The sequence below is a fragment of the Manis javanica genome, chromosome 1 (assembly GCF_040802235.1).
Source record: "Manis javanica isolate MJ-LG chromosome 1, MJ_LKY, whole genome shotgun sequence".
Lineage (NCBI taxonomy): Eukaryota > Metazoa > Chordata > Mammalia > Pholidota > Manidae > Manis > Manis javanica.
In genome coordinates, this window is record NC_133156.1 from 107,795,378 (window position 1) to 107,812,050 (window position 16,673).

At 41.5% G+C, this 16,673-nt stretch overlaps 1 long non-coding RNA gene across 1 annotated transcript in view; it reads right to left on the minus strand.

Moving 5' to 3' along the window:
* Positions 1-16,673, minus strand: part of LOC140848831 (uncharacterized) — a 175,067-nt gene that overhangs the window by 106,166 nt on the left and 52,228 nt on the right. The window contains exon 2 of the long non-coding RNA XR_012130043.1: positions 7,062-7,139. This is a non-coding gene — a long non-coding RNA (uncharacterized lncRNA). The remainder of the gene's footprint in view (positions 1-7,061; positions 7,140-16,673) is intronic.

Below are 16,673 nucleotides of genomic sequence, written 5' to 3' on the forward strand. Positions count from 1 at the left end.
CCACAAAATAAGTGAAATTATATGGTATTTGTTTTTCTCTGGCTGGCTTATTTCACTTAGCATAATACCCTCTAGTTCCATCCATGTTGTTGCAAATGGCAGGATTTCTTTTTTTTAATGGCTGAATGATATTCCATTGTGTATATGTACCACATCTTCTTTATCCATTTATCTATTGATGGACACAGGTTGCTTCCATAGCTTGGCAATTGTAAATGATGTGGCAATAAACATAGAGGTGCATATATCTTTTCAAATCATGGATTTTCTTTTCTCTGGGTAAATTCCTAGAAGTGGAATTACTGGGTCACATGGTATTTCTATTTTAAGTTTTTAAGGAACCTCCATACTGCAGTTTAATTTTTTAAATGTGGATAATGGTAGCATTTTTTTAAGCAACATATATAGAAATCAGGAAAGTTTATTCAAGCTTATGCAGAAGTGCTGGCAATGGCTGACTCACATTATCTGTGTCCCCTTAATCCAAGAAGAAACAAATATATACTTCCACTTTATCGAACCTCAGAAAATCATTCATAGGACCTCATTCTCCTTGACTTTACCACATCTGTAAAAACTGTTCTCTCCTTTTTAAAATCCTTCTTTTGGTTTCCATGAAACTGTACTGTCCCTGTTTGCTTGGGCCACTTCTTGTAGGCATGGACCGTATGACACTTGGTAGGAGGAAGCCGGCAGAAGCTGCTACTCTAGGCAGAATTCTGTCCAGTAAGAACTGCGGCAAGTGAGCAGAATATCGGCTTGGTGATACAACAATCAAGGAAGAGATTGTTGGACAAGGTCAGACATTTATCTCAAAACAAAGGAAACTACTCTTCAAGGAATTTCAAGAAAAAATAGGATGTTCCCTGATCAGAGACTCTAAAGGGATTTTTTAAACTCACCTAAGGTGGCACTTCCATGCCATCATGCCCCAGGGGGGCAACCCCAACCACTCCATGAGATGCTTTGCCCCCCTCACATCTTTCAGCCTGGAAATCCCCTGCCACGCCTCTCCCCAGGCCCAGATCCTCTTCCCTCAAAGCCCAACTTGAGGTCTTTCTCCATGAAGTGCTCCCTGACTGGCTCCACCTGGGCAAGAGTCCATCCTCTGAACTTCCTGTCTATATTCTCTATGTGGCTACTTAGCCTATGATAGCTTTACCTACTTCTTGTTTCTCACGTGAGCCACGCTCCCAAACTGAATTAGAAGCTTCTGTAGAGCAAAAAGTACCTCCTCACTCCCTATAATCTCTGTAGTTCAAAATAATGGCCAATCAATGTCACAAAGGTAACAATGGTGCTGTCACTCTTCGGTGCCCACTCTCCGCCACGGTTGCTTTGAGTGAGAAGAGTGGGAAGCTAGAATCTGTTCTTGTCCATTGCCCTGGAGTTGCAGGATTAAACCTGCCAACACCTGTTCTTAACCCTTAAACCAGCCACAGATAAAACGTAGGTGTGCTTGCAGCACATTGAGCGCCTGCGCGTGGGTGCTCTGAGCTCCTCGGACGGCAGACGCCACTCACTGATGCTATTCTTCAGCAGATGTTGTCTCGTTCCTGGCATGTTTTGTGGAAAAACAAACAGACTACTTCAATTCTCCATAGATCTCACTGATCCTTTTGAAGTCCACACCAGACTCCATGCCCCTGACGAGCTATGCAAGTAGGACCTAAGCGAGCTGGGACTGGTTCACCTTCCTTCTCCTCTTCCTACAGAGTTCTCAGGAAGGAGCAGAGAGCTAAACTGAAGTGGACGGTGAACCTATTTAAAGACCATTAAGTTACACCCCTTAAAAAATTCACTCAATGGCAGTTGCTAATTGTAAAGAACATTTTAACTCTCATTCATGGCCCAGAGCATCTTACCCATTGAGGGCACCAGGTGTAGACCGTCCAAACTACTCCTAGCACTGCAGAGGGTCTGTGTATATTAGAACAGGCTGAAACTTTTTAATGAAATTAAGAAAGGTAATGTAAAACTTGAATCTGTGATTGGCTCTCCTGAAAATTTTCTTAGATTAATTTGTTAACCACCCTGAGCTTCACTTATTTGTTCTTTAAAAAAATGAAGAGTCTGATGAAAACAATGACCACAGTGGTTTTTAAAATGCCTTCTTTTGTTAAGAACATAAACAGATTTTCTTCCCACTTCCAGCTTGGGCTTTTGGATTGGTGATGATGAATGCAGTTCATCACAGATGAGAATGATTTTCCCCAGATTTATAATAGGATTTCAATTAAATAATATAAATTTTAAAACTTTCAAACATTTAAAAAATTCAGACAAGATGTTTTACACTTGAAAGATGGGTTTTGAACTCGAATTTATTGTGTTCATTGCTCTGGTTTAGTCAGTCCTTGAGGGCAATATATGTTTCCAAGAGTTAGGGATGAGTTCGTTCTCCTGGATTCTTGTCCCTGCGACAACAAAAAATTGAAAGGCAGAGACACAGTAGTGAAGCAGAGTGAAAGTTTTATTTGAATACACTCCAAGGAAGGAGCAGGCCAGAGGTAGACAAGGGCATGTAACTTTCAGGGGTGGGTCTATTTATCAACATCTACCTGGGAGGCACCTCCTTTGATTGACAGGGTGGTCATTTGATTGACAGCTCTAGTTGTACACCTATTCCTATTGGTGCACTTGTCTTTGTCTTTTCCCAGAATGCACACAGAAAGGCCTTTGGGGTGGGCAGGGAGGCAGTGTAGAGCAAAACTGTAATTTTATTTTAATGAGATTATGAGGAGGTGCAGCTTCAGCAATTCTTAGTTTTGTTCAGTTGTGCCTGCAGTGGGACCTGGTTGGGACCTGTTTGGCCTGGTCCTGATAGGCAAGAAATTATCTCCTGCAAAGCCTGTGTTGTCTTCAAGTGGGACCTCCTACCCGGGCAGTTGGGGCAGTTTTTCCCTTGAACCTTATCTTCCCCTTCCCCAGCTGCTCATGTCTATCTTTCTAACACAAGTGTGTCCATGTCTTATTTTGGCTTTTTATTCATGGTGATGCAAGGCCACTGTTCCCATGATGCTCTCTGGCTTAAGCATTTTACGAGAGTTAACAGCTCAGACACTACGTTAATGTTGTTACTAAATTATGTGAAAATTAGAGAGTCATTTGGATGAATTCTTATTTAGTAAATATAATATTCCTACTTTAAGGGGTATTAATTTTTATCCAATCAAGCAGCAAAATGTATTGAATAGCTCTATATTCCGGGCCTAGTGCTGGATGCAGGAACTGACAGGCCAGTGAGAAAGAGAAGTATGCAAGCTTTGTACTATAATGATAAAAGCTATAATTGACATAAGCAGTAAATGCTAAAAAAAAACACTAAGTAGTCATAAAAATAAATAAATAAATATTTGAGAAGAGGAATGGAGGAAACACTTCCATTGTTCAGTGACTTCAGAGCTGAGCCTTTAAAATAGCTATCACAATAATAACAATAGCACAACTATGAGCAAGACATTGCACCTAGCATTTTTGCAAGCATCATCTCATTTGTCTTTATCACAGTCCATGTAAGATCTCTGTTACAGACATGGAAACTAAGTTTCATAAAGGGCAAGAGTACAGAGCAAGTATGTGGTTGTTCTAAACTATTTCAATGAACTAGCCAAAGAAACAAGAATTAGGGCACATTCTAATTTTCCCTCACTCATCCACCAAGAGCAACTGAATGGAGCGCTTATTACTACATCTAAAAAGAAGCCAAGGAGAGAAGGAAAGGAAATGTATTAAATGCCTCATCACCTCACCACCCCTTATGCTGCCAGCACCCCAAAACAGAATACTTTCAGCCTGAACTTTTCCAGGACCGGTGTCTGGGAGGTCAATCATATTTTATTCAAAACAAAACATTCAAATCCAAAACCTACTCAATATTTTAACCTAAACTTTTTCAGAATGACTCTCTTCCTCCTTTTTCCAAAGGTGAAATAGTAACATATTTTTTAGGAATTCCCCTGCAGTGGTGAGAGTAGGAATTGAATCCAGGTACGTTTGAATTTAGTCTTTGTTAAAAGTCCTTTACAAAGCATTGTCTTTATAATATCCCAGCCACCTCTTAGTTTGCATATAAATTAGCCCAATACTGAAATTCTTTTCTCATAAATTCTATTTCCCAGAACTTCCATTTTGTGTCTGTTTCGGCCCCTCCACTGGATTCACACAGTCCTTGATGTACACAGCCCAGTATTATTATCAAACAAATACCAACTGCCAAACATTACATTGAGGGGTGGGAAAGCAAATTATAAAGAACAGGTATTGTTATGTGAAACTTTTTAAATACAAAACTAAGTAATATATTGTGTACAAATAATTCATACATGGAAAAATATTTTTAAATCAATGGAAGAGAAACACACAATTCCAGACAGCATTTTCATAGGGAATGGAGGGTGTGCAAGGTAGAAAGGGGATGAGAATAGGGAGAGAGATTTATATGGGAGAGGTTAAAATTTATCGTTAATGTTCTAGTTTTTAAGCTGAATGGCAAGTACATGGGTGTTACTATGTTATTCTTTAGAGTATCAATAATAGCTTATATGTATGAAAAAATTTCATAATTTTAAAGCAAGCCAGTAAGCTGTTCAGTCAAGAAAAATATCAATATTCACCCTTTACATCAAAGGATGTTTGTATTTTAAAGCTTAGGTGTCATAATATTGAAGTCACTTCTACCTGTAGGGACGCCAGGGAGAATCACCTGGAAGCAGCCACATGACTCTGAGTAGACAGAGTGGAGAGAGGGTTGCTGGGCCTGGCCTCAGTTACCCAGTGTCACAGAATAGCTGCACTGACAGCTACTGAAACCAATACTAACCACTGCAGGAAAGTTGGCTGGTTATTCACCCCATTTCCAGGGCATTAAGAAGGAAACATGAAATTTTAGAGGCCACCATCAACAGACAGGCCAAATGAGACTCTTGATTTTTGTTTTGTTTTGTTTTATTTACTAGACCTACTCAGCCATCTGTGGGGATTGCTCTGGGAACACAGCCATTATTTTATTCAGTTTTTTGTTCTCTGGCTTTACTAAATCAAAGAAGTGTTAACAAGCTTCACACATGGTAGACCACAACAGATCCACAAGGTCTGAGGATCCTGACCAGCCCTGTCACTCATTGTAATCCCTCCAGGTACATCTTTCCTCCCACTCCTGGAAAGTACTGATGTGCAAAACTACATCAAGTCTATCAAATCATATCAATGCTAAAAGAAAAATTCTCTTGTCTTGGAGACTCTGAGTGCCTCATTAGGAATACTGATGATTTTATCACCTGCACATAATAAGCACGTTAGCTTCACCACAAGTTTGTAAGAGAGAATAATTTTAAAAGGGGGTAGGCAGACAAGAGAAATTGAGGATTCTGAACAAGGATCTTATGAAAGATGGAAGATGGATTTGTTTTGAATTATTCCATCCAGATCCAGAAAGCAGTGAACTTGCTTAGTCACCCATGGAGAAATACATACACACACACACACACACACACACACACACACACAGATTCTTTCTTGGCTAAAGCAATGCAGTCTGGGCTTAGTGAAGAGAGGAGCCCTCAAATAAGGCCAATTTCTAATTGGTTCTAATGAAGAATTCTTCCACCCTCAGAAAGACTATTCTCTCCCTGCCCCACAGCACTCCCAAGGGGCAGACTTTCTTCTTCACATTTGGAAATAACTTTCCCACTAACTGGTTCTTCAATAATACACTGATAATTTTTTCTAATTGTTTGTTCACACATTTTAATGCTTACCTACCCACAATAAGACATGATGTCATTTGAACCCGAAGATGTTGAGCTCTATATATCAATTTGCATGGATGAACTGTCCATCAAATCATTGTTAACATCAATAACTCACTTTTGAGCACTGTATGCATTTCAAAATAATATAGTAGAGATGTGAAAAAACTCTGGTCAAGGCTTCAAAATAGTTTTTTTCTGTATCACAACTGCTCTTTATAAAATCATGGTCACAAAATAGACAACCACCCAATGCATCAGCCAGAAGGGATGTGTTAACACATGTTCATGGGAATCTTGTAAATGAGATTCAGTAAGCATGCAATCAGTAGGTGTCTTTCTTAGTCTCATGGTCTCGGGAGGTGACCCGCAAAGAGGAGAATCCATTTACCATTTGTTCCAAAGTAGCATTAGCTGACAGCAGAAACACTGGACTTCAGAAAAGAGGACTCAAGTTTGAATTCTTGGCTCTGCTATTGTGTAACTTGAGTCAACTTTCTTGCCTACTGTGAGCCCATTTCCCCATCTGAACACAGAAAGCTCTATATCACAGAGTAGTTGATGATTAAATGAGAAGATATGTGTAGGGGTCCTGATAGAGAGTACATATTCAAAAGTGGTGATTACCATCTCTGGGGTCTCTTTTGCTTGTCCACCCAGCCCTCTAATCTACAAGCTCATTTCCACATTGCCCCAAACTTTTTCTCCATGATAGTCAGGACTCTTTAAGTTGTAAAATAGATACAAACCAGCTTAAGCAAAAAGAGAATACATAGGCTTTGAGAAACTGAGTATCAATGAACAATGGCCAGACCATATATAAAAAGAGAACTCTGACCACAACCTCAGTGGCAACCAAAGAAGGAAGTGAAACCACAACTTCTGCAGCAATCAACCCAAAACATTCAGGACTTGATCAATAACTTCCAACTCCCCTAATTTTTTTTACCCTGCTTCCAACTTAGAACCAACCAGAGAAAACCAAATATGTTCCCCTGACCAATTACAAAGGACGCCCCACTTCTAGTTAGCCTGACTCCAGTTTCCCCATGTCAACAACCTCCAATTAGGGTATACCTGACACCTTTCCATTTTTCCAGTATAAAGCCTTCCCACTCCTCTACCTGCCTTTGAGTCTCTGTCCAACACAAATGAGAGTGGCTGACTCCTTTGCCATAGCAAGCTCTGAATAAATAGGCTTGCTTTGTCTTCATTTGGGTGGTCTTTGTTCATTTTCACAGCTTGAAAAAACCCAGAGAGGACAGATGGATAGCAGAGCTGTATCCAGCAGTTCATGTGCTGTGCCCCTACCTCTCTCTTGCAGTTGCCTGCCTTAGGCTCCCTCTGTTTCAGCATTCTTCGCCCTTCTGGAGTCAGGCTGCTTCTTACCTGCAGGTAGACAAAGTACCAGGCTCACATGGAGCTTAAGAACCAGAGCAGAAAGAGAACTTTTGTCTCTCAACTTCTCTTACTAGTAATATCCTCAACCACCACTGTCACAGCCACCACCCACCCCTCCTCCCGTGTGAATCCTGGCCTCAGCGGGATGGCGAAAGAAGCACAGAGCTCCTGTTTCTAGTGAGCAGGTTCTTCCCCCTGCCTTGCACCTGAAAAATGGCTCTGAGAAGTCAAGGTCACTGATGACTTCAACTTTTCCAAATCCAGTGGTCAATTTATTTCCACCCCCAGTCTTCACATTATCCAAATTGACTTTCTGCCTTACCTTTGGAAACCACCACTGTTGGAAACCAACAGCTCACTGTCTTGCTCTTTACTCCTCTAAGAAACTAAAAGCAATCAGTAGAAAGCTACCTCAGTTTCCTATCAGTAACTTCACCAACGTAGCTTCATTGAGAGATGAACTGTCCCTGATCCTAAGTCCAAACCCTCCACCTGGCATTAATCCCATCACCTCTTACCTTCTCAAGTTATCTGCTATTATAATTATTCCCTCTCTGTCCTACCTCTTTAATTTTCCCTTTTCTATAGGATCATTCTCATTGGTATATATTCATGATGTAATATGTCCTTATTAAAAAGCAAAATAAAACAAAAACCCTCCCTGAATTCCACATCTCTCCTCCAACTATTACTCCATTGCTCCGAACCATGGACAGCTCTGTCTCCACCCTCACCCATGTTCTTTGACCCACACCAGACTGGTATCAACTCTTGCTCTTCTTGCCACCAAGGCTAGACCGTTGGTATGCAGCATGTAAAGTAACCTGAGACAAATAAAAAAATTGGATTCTCAAAACAACAGACCAAGCCTCCTAAGAGTTCAGTCTAGAAAAGCTGCAAAATATTGCTCAAATTTTCTCATGAGTTAGCTTAGAAAATTATATATAAACCCTTTTTTAAAATAAATTTTTAACATATTTATAATAAACATTGCTGGTAGAAATAATCAGCTCCAAATAACTGACAAAGGAAACATGTTAAAAGAAAACTTCTAACAGATTTTTTTAAACCTGACTGAAGAATTACGTGTTATTGAAAGCTAAAAATTGTCCTGTGAAAAATAATAGAAAACATGCAAACCTAGCCACAATTAAAATGTGGTAAACATTTTAGAGATTAAATCTGACAGACAAATCAACCTTTCTTGGCTAAATTTGGATCTGTAATATTTCATCTGGGAAAATTAGACTTGGTTGACATAATGACCACAAAATAAAATACAAACTGGTAAACTGTCCTTGTGGATTTTCCATGAAAAAGAATTGCTCCATAGGAATGCAATTTTGGTAAAATAATAATGAAAATTTTTTAAACGGATTTTAACTGTCCTGAAGATAATAAAATTAAGGTATTGAATTGGCTGATGGAATTACCTCCATAAAGTATGCTGTCATGAAATTTCATCAAAGTGGGGATAACACTATTTAAAATGTTCCATTCACACATACACAGAGGGAACTTCCTTGGGGGGATCAAGTTAACAAGGTAAAAACATGTATTTGGCTAGAACTGCAGAACTGAAATATCTTTTCCATCCAGGTAGAATTTCTTCATCTCCCTGCCTGGCCTGCTGCTTTACTAACATTTTTCTTTTTAGCAATTATCACCTTGTATTGAAACGACCACCAGAATGTAAGCCCCTCAAAAGCAAAATTGCTGTTTTATCCATCTTTGCATCCATAGTGCCTCGTATGCCCAGGACTTAATAAATGCTCAATGATTGTCCAACAAAAATGAATTCAGTAAGTCAACACCTGAAGAGAACATTCTCAATTTAATGCACACCAGGCTTAAGGATGTGAGAGTGTTACTTGTGAGATTCTCCTGGTTTCCTACTTGTTACCTCATGGCTGATAAATGTCTGCTGTATTTGCAGACATCACATCCATGTCCAGGCAAGAATAAAAAGGGTGAAGAGTGTCACTTGCAACTGTCCCTTTCATAGGGAAAGCAAAGGCATTCCAAGAAATTGTCCCATAGTAGACTTTTGGGACAATAGCAGCTCCAAGGAGTAATCGAGATGCTTCACACCTGTTACTTTATTTAACCCTCACAACTCTGTGAGATTCTATTATCCCTATTCTACAGATGAAGACATTGAGGCATCTGTAAAGTAAGCAGTATACCCAAAGCCATTCAGCTGGTGAGTGACGCTGTCAAACTCACACACTTCGGCTTCAGAACCCACTCTCTTGCCCCTGCACTCTATGGATTCAAAAATAAATTAACGGTGAGTGAGTCCCTAAGTTGCGGCTATCCAACACAGCACTTGTCAACCCTTATTGCACTGTAACAATGTCACCTAGCATAACAGATACTCAAATACCTACCTTTATCACTCAACCTCTCTTTGAAATGCAGCCCCAGGACATAGTAACATTTCTAATATGCATTAAAATTTAAAACTTGTCCTATTGCCTGGTTTATTTTGGGTCTAGTTATGTTTCATTGTATACCTTCACTCGTGAACCCTGTCCAAATTGCAGGCATGATAGGAAAGTCTCACAAATGAGCTCCCAAGACAACAGTAGGCATGTCCTTATTATAGGCCTGTCTTCCAAAATGGAGGACATAATTCAAATTATCTGTAACACTGAGCCCCTGAGGTACCTCTAACAACTAAGCCTATCTTTTCTAAACAGTATGTGTTCATGAAGATAAAATGTCCAAGATAGCTTTTCCCTGGGGCCATGCATGCAGTGAAAATAAAACAAGGCAAAAGGATAAAAATAAGATTTACCTCCTTCAGAGAGTCTGAAAAGTTTTCCCATCCCAAATCACAGGTAAGTGTTGTTACCTCTGAATTATTTCTGTGCCATGGGAATTTTCATACTGTGAACTGGGAATACATGCCACTGTTTTCAACTGTTGAATATTATGAATTGCTACATTTTTTAATTAAAAATAACTCTTACTTTTGTTATTACAAAAGCAATACTCATGGTAGAAAATTTAACACAAAAAAATGAAGAGAATTTTAAAAACCCACAATCATATCATTTATAGTGTAACAAAACTTAATATCTTGCTATATGATATATATGATATATTCCTATTGATATACTGGATAAACCCCAGATGGTTTCCCATTAGGCTCTATATTAACAGCTGATTAGATTAAGGGTTAGCTTTCAGCATTGAGAGAGTGCATTGGAAACTCAGCCTTGGGAGCAAAGGAGGGATTGAACTGGAGGCAGAGAGTTAGCAAGAAGCTAATAGGAGCAAAAGGGGACAGAAGTACTGAATCCCAGGTAGAACCCATATCAGAGACCAGACCCAAAAGAGGCCGGGCCAGTCACATTTGTATACAGAGCACTAAAGGCACCCAATCAGGACAGGGCAGGAGCGTGGCTTTGAAAGTATGTTATAGACATAGTGATGCTATCAGAGACATGGTCCGTTTCAGGAATTCCATCTGATCAGCAGAAAAGGTAACAAAACAGAGCCTAGCCCTCAGACCTGGAACACCAAGACATGTAATGGGATGTTGTCGACCTTCTGAGGCACAGAGCAGGGGACCTCCCCAGCATGACCAGGAGTGGGGTTGGGGGAGAGTCAAGAGACCTGGACCAAAGGGGGACATGTGGGTCCCATACCTGATCCATGGGTTACCTGCACTGAGGGCAAAGTGTCAAGAGCGAGGTCCTTTCACTCCCAAGCGTGGAGCAATCAGAGCTTTTTCTCTGCTCTGCTCATGTGTCCTCTGTTGATCTTGAGAGAAAGGCAGGGAAAATGCAGATGGAGTTCATCCCGAGCAACAGGAAAAGGCTGAGTCAGGTAGAGACTGTCTGATGTGGGCCAGTGGATCACTATGTGGGCCAGTCACCGTCACGCTGAAGCCAAATGCAAGGACCACTGTGTTGTTACATGTGATATAGTTTGATGACTGATTTATCATTCACCATGCTGCCTATGACCCACCTCAGGTAAACTTGGAAAAGGGTTGTTTGATCAGCCAGTGTCAGCGTGGAAGACTGATGAGCTGGACACACTGGAACCAGCAAGTTCCCTTCCTTCCCACAGTGCCCTTCAGTGCCTTCTACTGACAAAGCTCAACATCACTGTTCTTGCTGCAAAGGAGAAGTGCTCAAAAGGTCCAGGTCCGTTAACTCAGAACAAGTAAGGAAGGCTGGATGTGGAACTGAGAGGTAGTAAATTTTGACAACTGATACAAATATTCTTCAGAATTTTCAGAATTTGAGTCTGTTTTTTTCTTTCCTTTGTTTATCCTGCTGCTGTTGGTAGTGTCATTTTAATGAGAATTGCTCCATTCCAGGCCCATTTCACAACCCTCAAAACACTACCATCATCTCTGAGCTGATCCCCCTACTTCTACCTTTGCACATTTTCCCCCTAAAAACTATCCTCAATGGGAGAACCAAGATGGCAGCGTGAGTAGAGCAGCGGAAATCTCCTCACAAAACCAAGGATGTTTTTGTAAATACAACAAATACAACTAATCCTAAAAGAGAGACCAGAAGACACAGGACAATAGCCAGACTACATCCACACCCACGAGAACCCAGCACCTCGTGAAGGGGGTAAGATACAAGCAGTGGCCCAGCGGGACCCAAGCGCCCCTCACCCCAGCTCCCGGCGGGAGGAGAGGAGTCAGAGCGGGGAGGGAGAGGGAGCCCAGGACTGCTGAACACCCAGCCCTAGCCATCCGCACCGGATCGCAGACACAGTGCATGGGGTCCTGGATACTAGGGAAACAGGACAATAAGACCTGTGAGCAGGTCCCCGCAGCTGGCACACCTGGGACAAAGAAAAGCGAGTGCTTTTTGAATGTCTTAAAGGGACAGGGACCCCACAGATGAACAGAAGCGCCCTGGAACACTTAGCCCAGAAGCCGCAAATCTGGGGGAATTCTGGGTGTCCGAACCCCCGCAGCGCAGCTCGGAGGCCCCTCACCATGATAAACAGCCTCCTGCCTGTTCCCCCTCCAACGCAGCTCCACCATATTGGAGTAACAGCCTGAGGCCGGCCATGCCCACAGCAACTGCAGAGCTAAATAAACTCCATAGCGGCTGGGCAGGATCAGAAGCCCTGTCTGCATGCAGCTGCCCAGCACAAGCCACTAGAGGCCGTTGTTCTCCCAGGAGAGGAAGGCCATAAACTGGCAAGAAGGGACTCTCTCTTACCCAACACATGCGCCAGCTCCCCACAAATACATCTATCGCCATGAAAAGGCAAAAGAAATTGATACAGACCAAGATCACAGAGGAAAACCCTGAGAAGAAGATATACCTAACCAGTCTTCCTGAAAAAGAATTAAAAATAAAGCTCATAGCCATGATGATGGAGATGCAGAGAAATATGCAAGAGCTAAGGGATGAAGTCCAGAGGGAGATTACAGACGTCCAGAGGGAGATTACAGAAATGAAACAATCTCTGGAAGGATTTATAAACAGAATGGATAAGATGCAAGAGGCCATTGATGGAATAGAAACCAGAGAACAGGAACACATAGAAGCTGATGCAGAGAGAGATAAAAGGATCTCCGGGAATGAAACAATATTAAGAGAACTGTGTGACCAATCCAAAAGGAACAATATCCACATTATAGGGGTACCAGAAGAAGAAGAGAGAGAAAAAGGAATAGAAAGAGTATTTGAAGAAATAATCCTGAAAACTTCCCCAAACTGGGGGAGGAAATAATCGATCAGACCACGGAAGTGTACAGGACTCCCAACAGAAAGGATCCAAGGAGGACAACACCAAGACACATAATAATTAAAATGGCAAAGATCAAGAACAAGGACAGAGTTTTAAAGGCAGCTAGAGAGAGAAAAAAGGTCACCTACAAAGGAAAACCCATCAGGCTATCATCAGACTTCTCAATAGAAACCTTGCAGGCCAGAAGAGAATGGCATGATATATTTAATGCAATGAAACAGAAGGGCCTTGAACCAAGAATACTATATCCAGCACGACTATCATTTAAATATGAAGGAGGGATTAAACAATTCCCAGACAAGCAAAAGTTGAGGGAATTTGCCTCCCACAAACCACCTCTACAGGGTATTTTAGAGGGACTGCTCTAGATGGGAGCACTTCTAAGACTAAATAGATGTCACCAGAGAAAATAAAATCACAGCAAAGAAAGCAGACCAACCAAATACTAAAGGCAAAAAATAAAATAAACTACCCACAAAAGCAGTTAAAGGAAGCACAAAAGAGCACAGAATAAAACAACCAACATATAAAAAATGGAGGAGGAGGAATAAGAAGGGAGAAAAATAAAGAGTGACCAGACAGTGTTTAAAATAGCTCAATAAGTGAGTTAAGTTAGACAGTAAGATACTAAAGAAGCTAACCTTGAACCTTTGGCAACCATGAATCTAAAGCCTGCAATGGCAATAAGTACATATCTTTCAATAATCACCCTAAATGTAAATGGACTGAATGCACCAATCAAAAGACACAGAATAACAGAATGGATAAAAAAGCAAGACCCATCTCTATGCTGCTTATAAGAGACTCACCTCAAACCCAAAGACTATAGGAACAAAGAAAGACTGAAGGAACAAAACAGCAGCAGAATCATAGAACCTAAGAATGGACTAACAGTTACCAAAGTGAAAGGGACTGGGGAGAATGGGAGGGAAGGGAAGGATAAGGATGGGGAAAAAGAAAGGGGACATTATGGTTAGCATGTATAATGTGGGGGGGGGCACGGGGAGGACTGTGCAACACAGAGAAGACAAGTAGTGATTCTACAGCATCTTACTATGCTGATGGACAGTACTGTAATGGGGTTTGTAGGGGGGATTTGGTGAAGGGGGAACCCTAGTAAACATAATATTCTTCATGTAATTGTAGATTAATGACAACAAAATTAATCAATTTAAAATAATAATAAAATAAATGAATGAATGAATAAATAAATAAATAAATAAATAAAAACTATCCTCAAAACAACAGCCAGTAGGATCCTTTTAAAATCTAAGTTAGTTTATGCCACTCATCTGCTCAGAACCCTTGAATGACTCCCAGTTCCTCTCAGAGTAAAATTCAAAGTCTTCCAAAGGCTGATAAAGCCTTGCCATGATCCTGTCTTACCCCACCAGAAGGTAACCTCTGAGAGGGTAGGGGTGTTTATCAGTTCTATTCATTGCTACATTACTAGCACATCAGACAAGGCCTAGCTCACAGTAGACATATCTGTTTAATGAATGAATGCCCCACCCCTAGAACTGCCTCACCTCTGAACATTTTTGTGAGATAACATATTTCTTTATTGATGGCACCCAACTTGAAGGATATTGTGTTATTTGTAGCCAACTAACTCCTAATTGGTAAAATATACTACTCTTGTCTAATCCAGAAAATCAGCCCCGTAGAACTTACTATATACCATTGTTCTCTATACAGACATAAATGAGTGAGTGTGGCTATATTTTCAGGTGGTACAAAACAGGTAGGGGCCTAGATCTGGTCTGTGGCCATAGTTCGTAGGTATCTGGTCCCCTGGAACAGAGCGATAGTGATGCAAGAGTCCCTCAAACAGGTGTGAGCTCACACACTGAGATGGATGCTATGAAGAGAACCATAGGTCTCAGAGCACATGACAAGGAAGCCCAGCCCAGTCTGGGGAGGATTGTGTAGGCAGCCGGACAGAAAGAAGATGTGATTGGGGTGTAGCTATTAGCTAAATGAGAAAAGAAGGAGGCTCCAGGCAAAATAAGCAGCATGTGCAAAGGTCCTGGCGCAGGGGGTAGCCTGACCTGTTCAGGAAAGGTAAAACTGCTTCTCCCCAAGGCTCAGGGTGGCAGGAGGCCAGGGAGATTATAAGGGTCAGAGGATACAGGGCCCAATGGACCATGCTATGGATTTGCTCCTTATCCTGAGAGCAATGGGAAGGCATTAGAAGGGAATGAGGTCATTTAATGAACAAATAAACACTCAGCGAATGCCTACCATGAGTCAGGCATGTTTTGTTCTACAGTGAACAACCCAAGGCTTCTGCCTTCATGGAGCTTACATTCCAGAGGGGAGTCAGACATTAAACCAAAGATTGGCAATATAATGTCAATAATGTCAAATAGAATATACTAGAATAAATAACTAGAGAGGGGTGGATGGTACTATAACCAGATTTGTGTTTTAATTATTCTATTTAACATGGACAGAATATATTGGAGAGGGTAAGTATGGGATCAGAAAAAATACTAGGGGATTATTGAGGTAGCCCAGGTTATATAAAAAAAAATCTCGTAGACTGAATTAGGGTTGTGGCAGTGGATGTGAGAGAAATGGATGAGCTGGAGAGAAATTTATCAAGTAAAATGTATTGGTCTTGGTGACAGATTCAATATGAAGTTAAATAGCATGAGAAGGGGTCAGGATGAAGGATGTCTTTCAGGTTTTTTGTTTTGTGCAACTGAAGAGAACACGGCACCCTTTAGTGAGAAAGGGAACCTGCAAGAGAGCAGCTTGGGAGGGGAAGATGGCAAGCCTACCTTTGGCATGTGAGTGTGGGGGCTCATTGGGAGATCAGGACAAAGATGTTGAGCAAGCAGCTCGATAACAGCTGGGTTTGTATGTCCAGGAACAGTGTCCTGGCCAGGTGAAGCAATGTCCAAGAGGCAAGAATGCCCCAGGCCTGGGCCGAGGGGTCCCCACCTGAACCAAGACTGAAGCCCAAGTTTATGGCCCTGTATCCAGGGACCTTGGTAATGATAATGGGAAATGCTATGGTTCCATATTTAGTGTTAATATCAAGATGGCTAAAATTTACAGGAGTGGCTGTGACATGTCAGACACATGGATAATTACTTCATTAGTCCTGACACAATCCCATAAGGTATGAACTATTAGTCTCTCCATTTTATGAAGGAGGAACCTGAGCCTGAAAACTTACCTGGCATAAGGTCACAGATGGTAAGCAACAGAGCTGGGACCCCACGCCAGTCTGTCATACCTCCAGAGCTGAGCTTTCACATACCGACAACAACCTGCTAGCATCAGGCTCCTAAGACAGGTATTCTGGGAAAAAGCACAGCCCGCACAGGGGCTGCACCATTACAACTGAGGAAGCCAACAGTGGGGGAAAGGCACAGCTAGGGGCCTGGCAGCAGTGACAGCCTCCAGGGGGACATTTGGGAAGATAGCCTTTTCATCGCTGCTAGTGCTATTTTGACACAAACCCATTTTAGCACACTTGAGATAATGGATTCTGGAGAAACACCTGGAGATATGAAGGCAGAACCTAATGAGTAAGCTAAAATGAGTGTCACCCCTAAAACCAATGGTTATTAAACTTTTATATGCTTTAGACTCCATGGGGAGGTTGTTGAAATTTTAGACACTACAATCCTACCTCTAGAGATTCTGATTCCATAGCTTTGGTATCTGCATTGTTACACACGCTAGCTGGTCTGGTCTGGATGGTATCTGGATGGTATTCAGATCGTACCTTGAGAACCTTCCAAGAAGAGCTTTCTCTTCTTGGCCTTT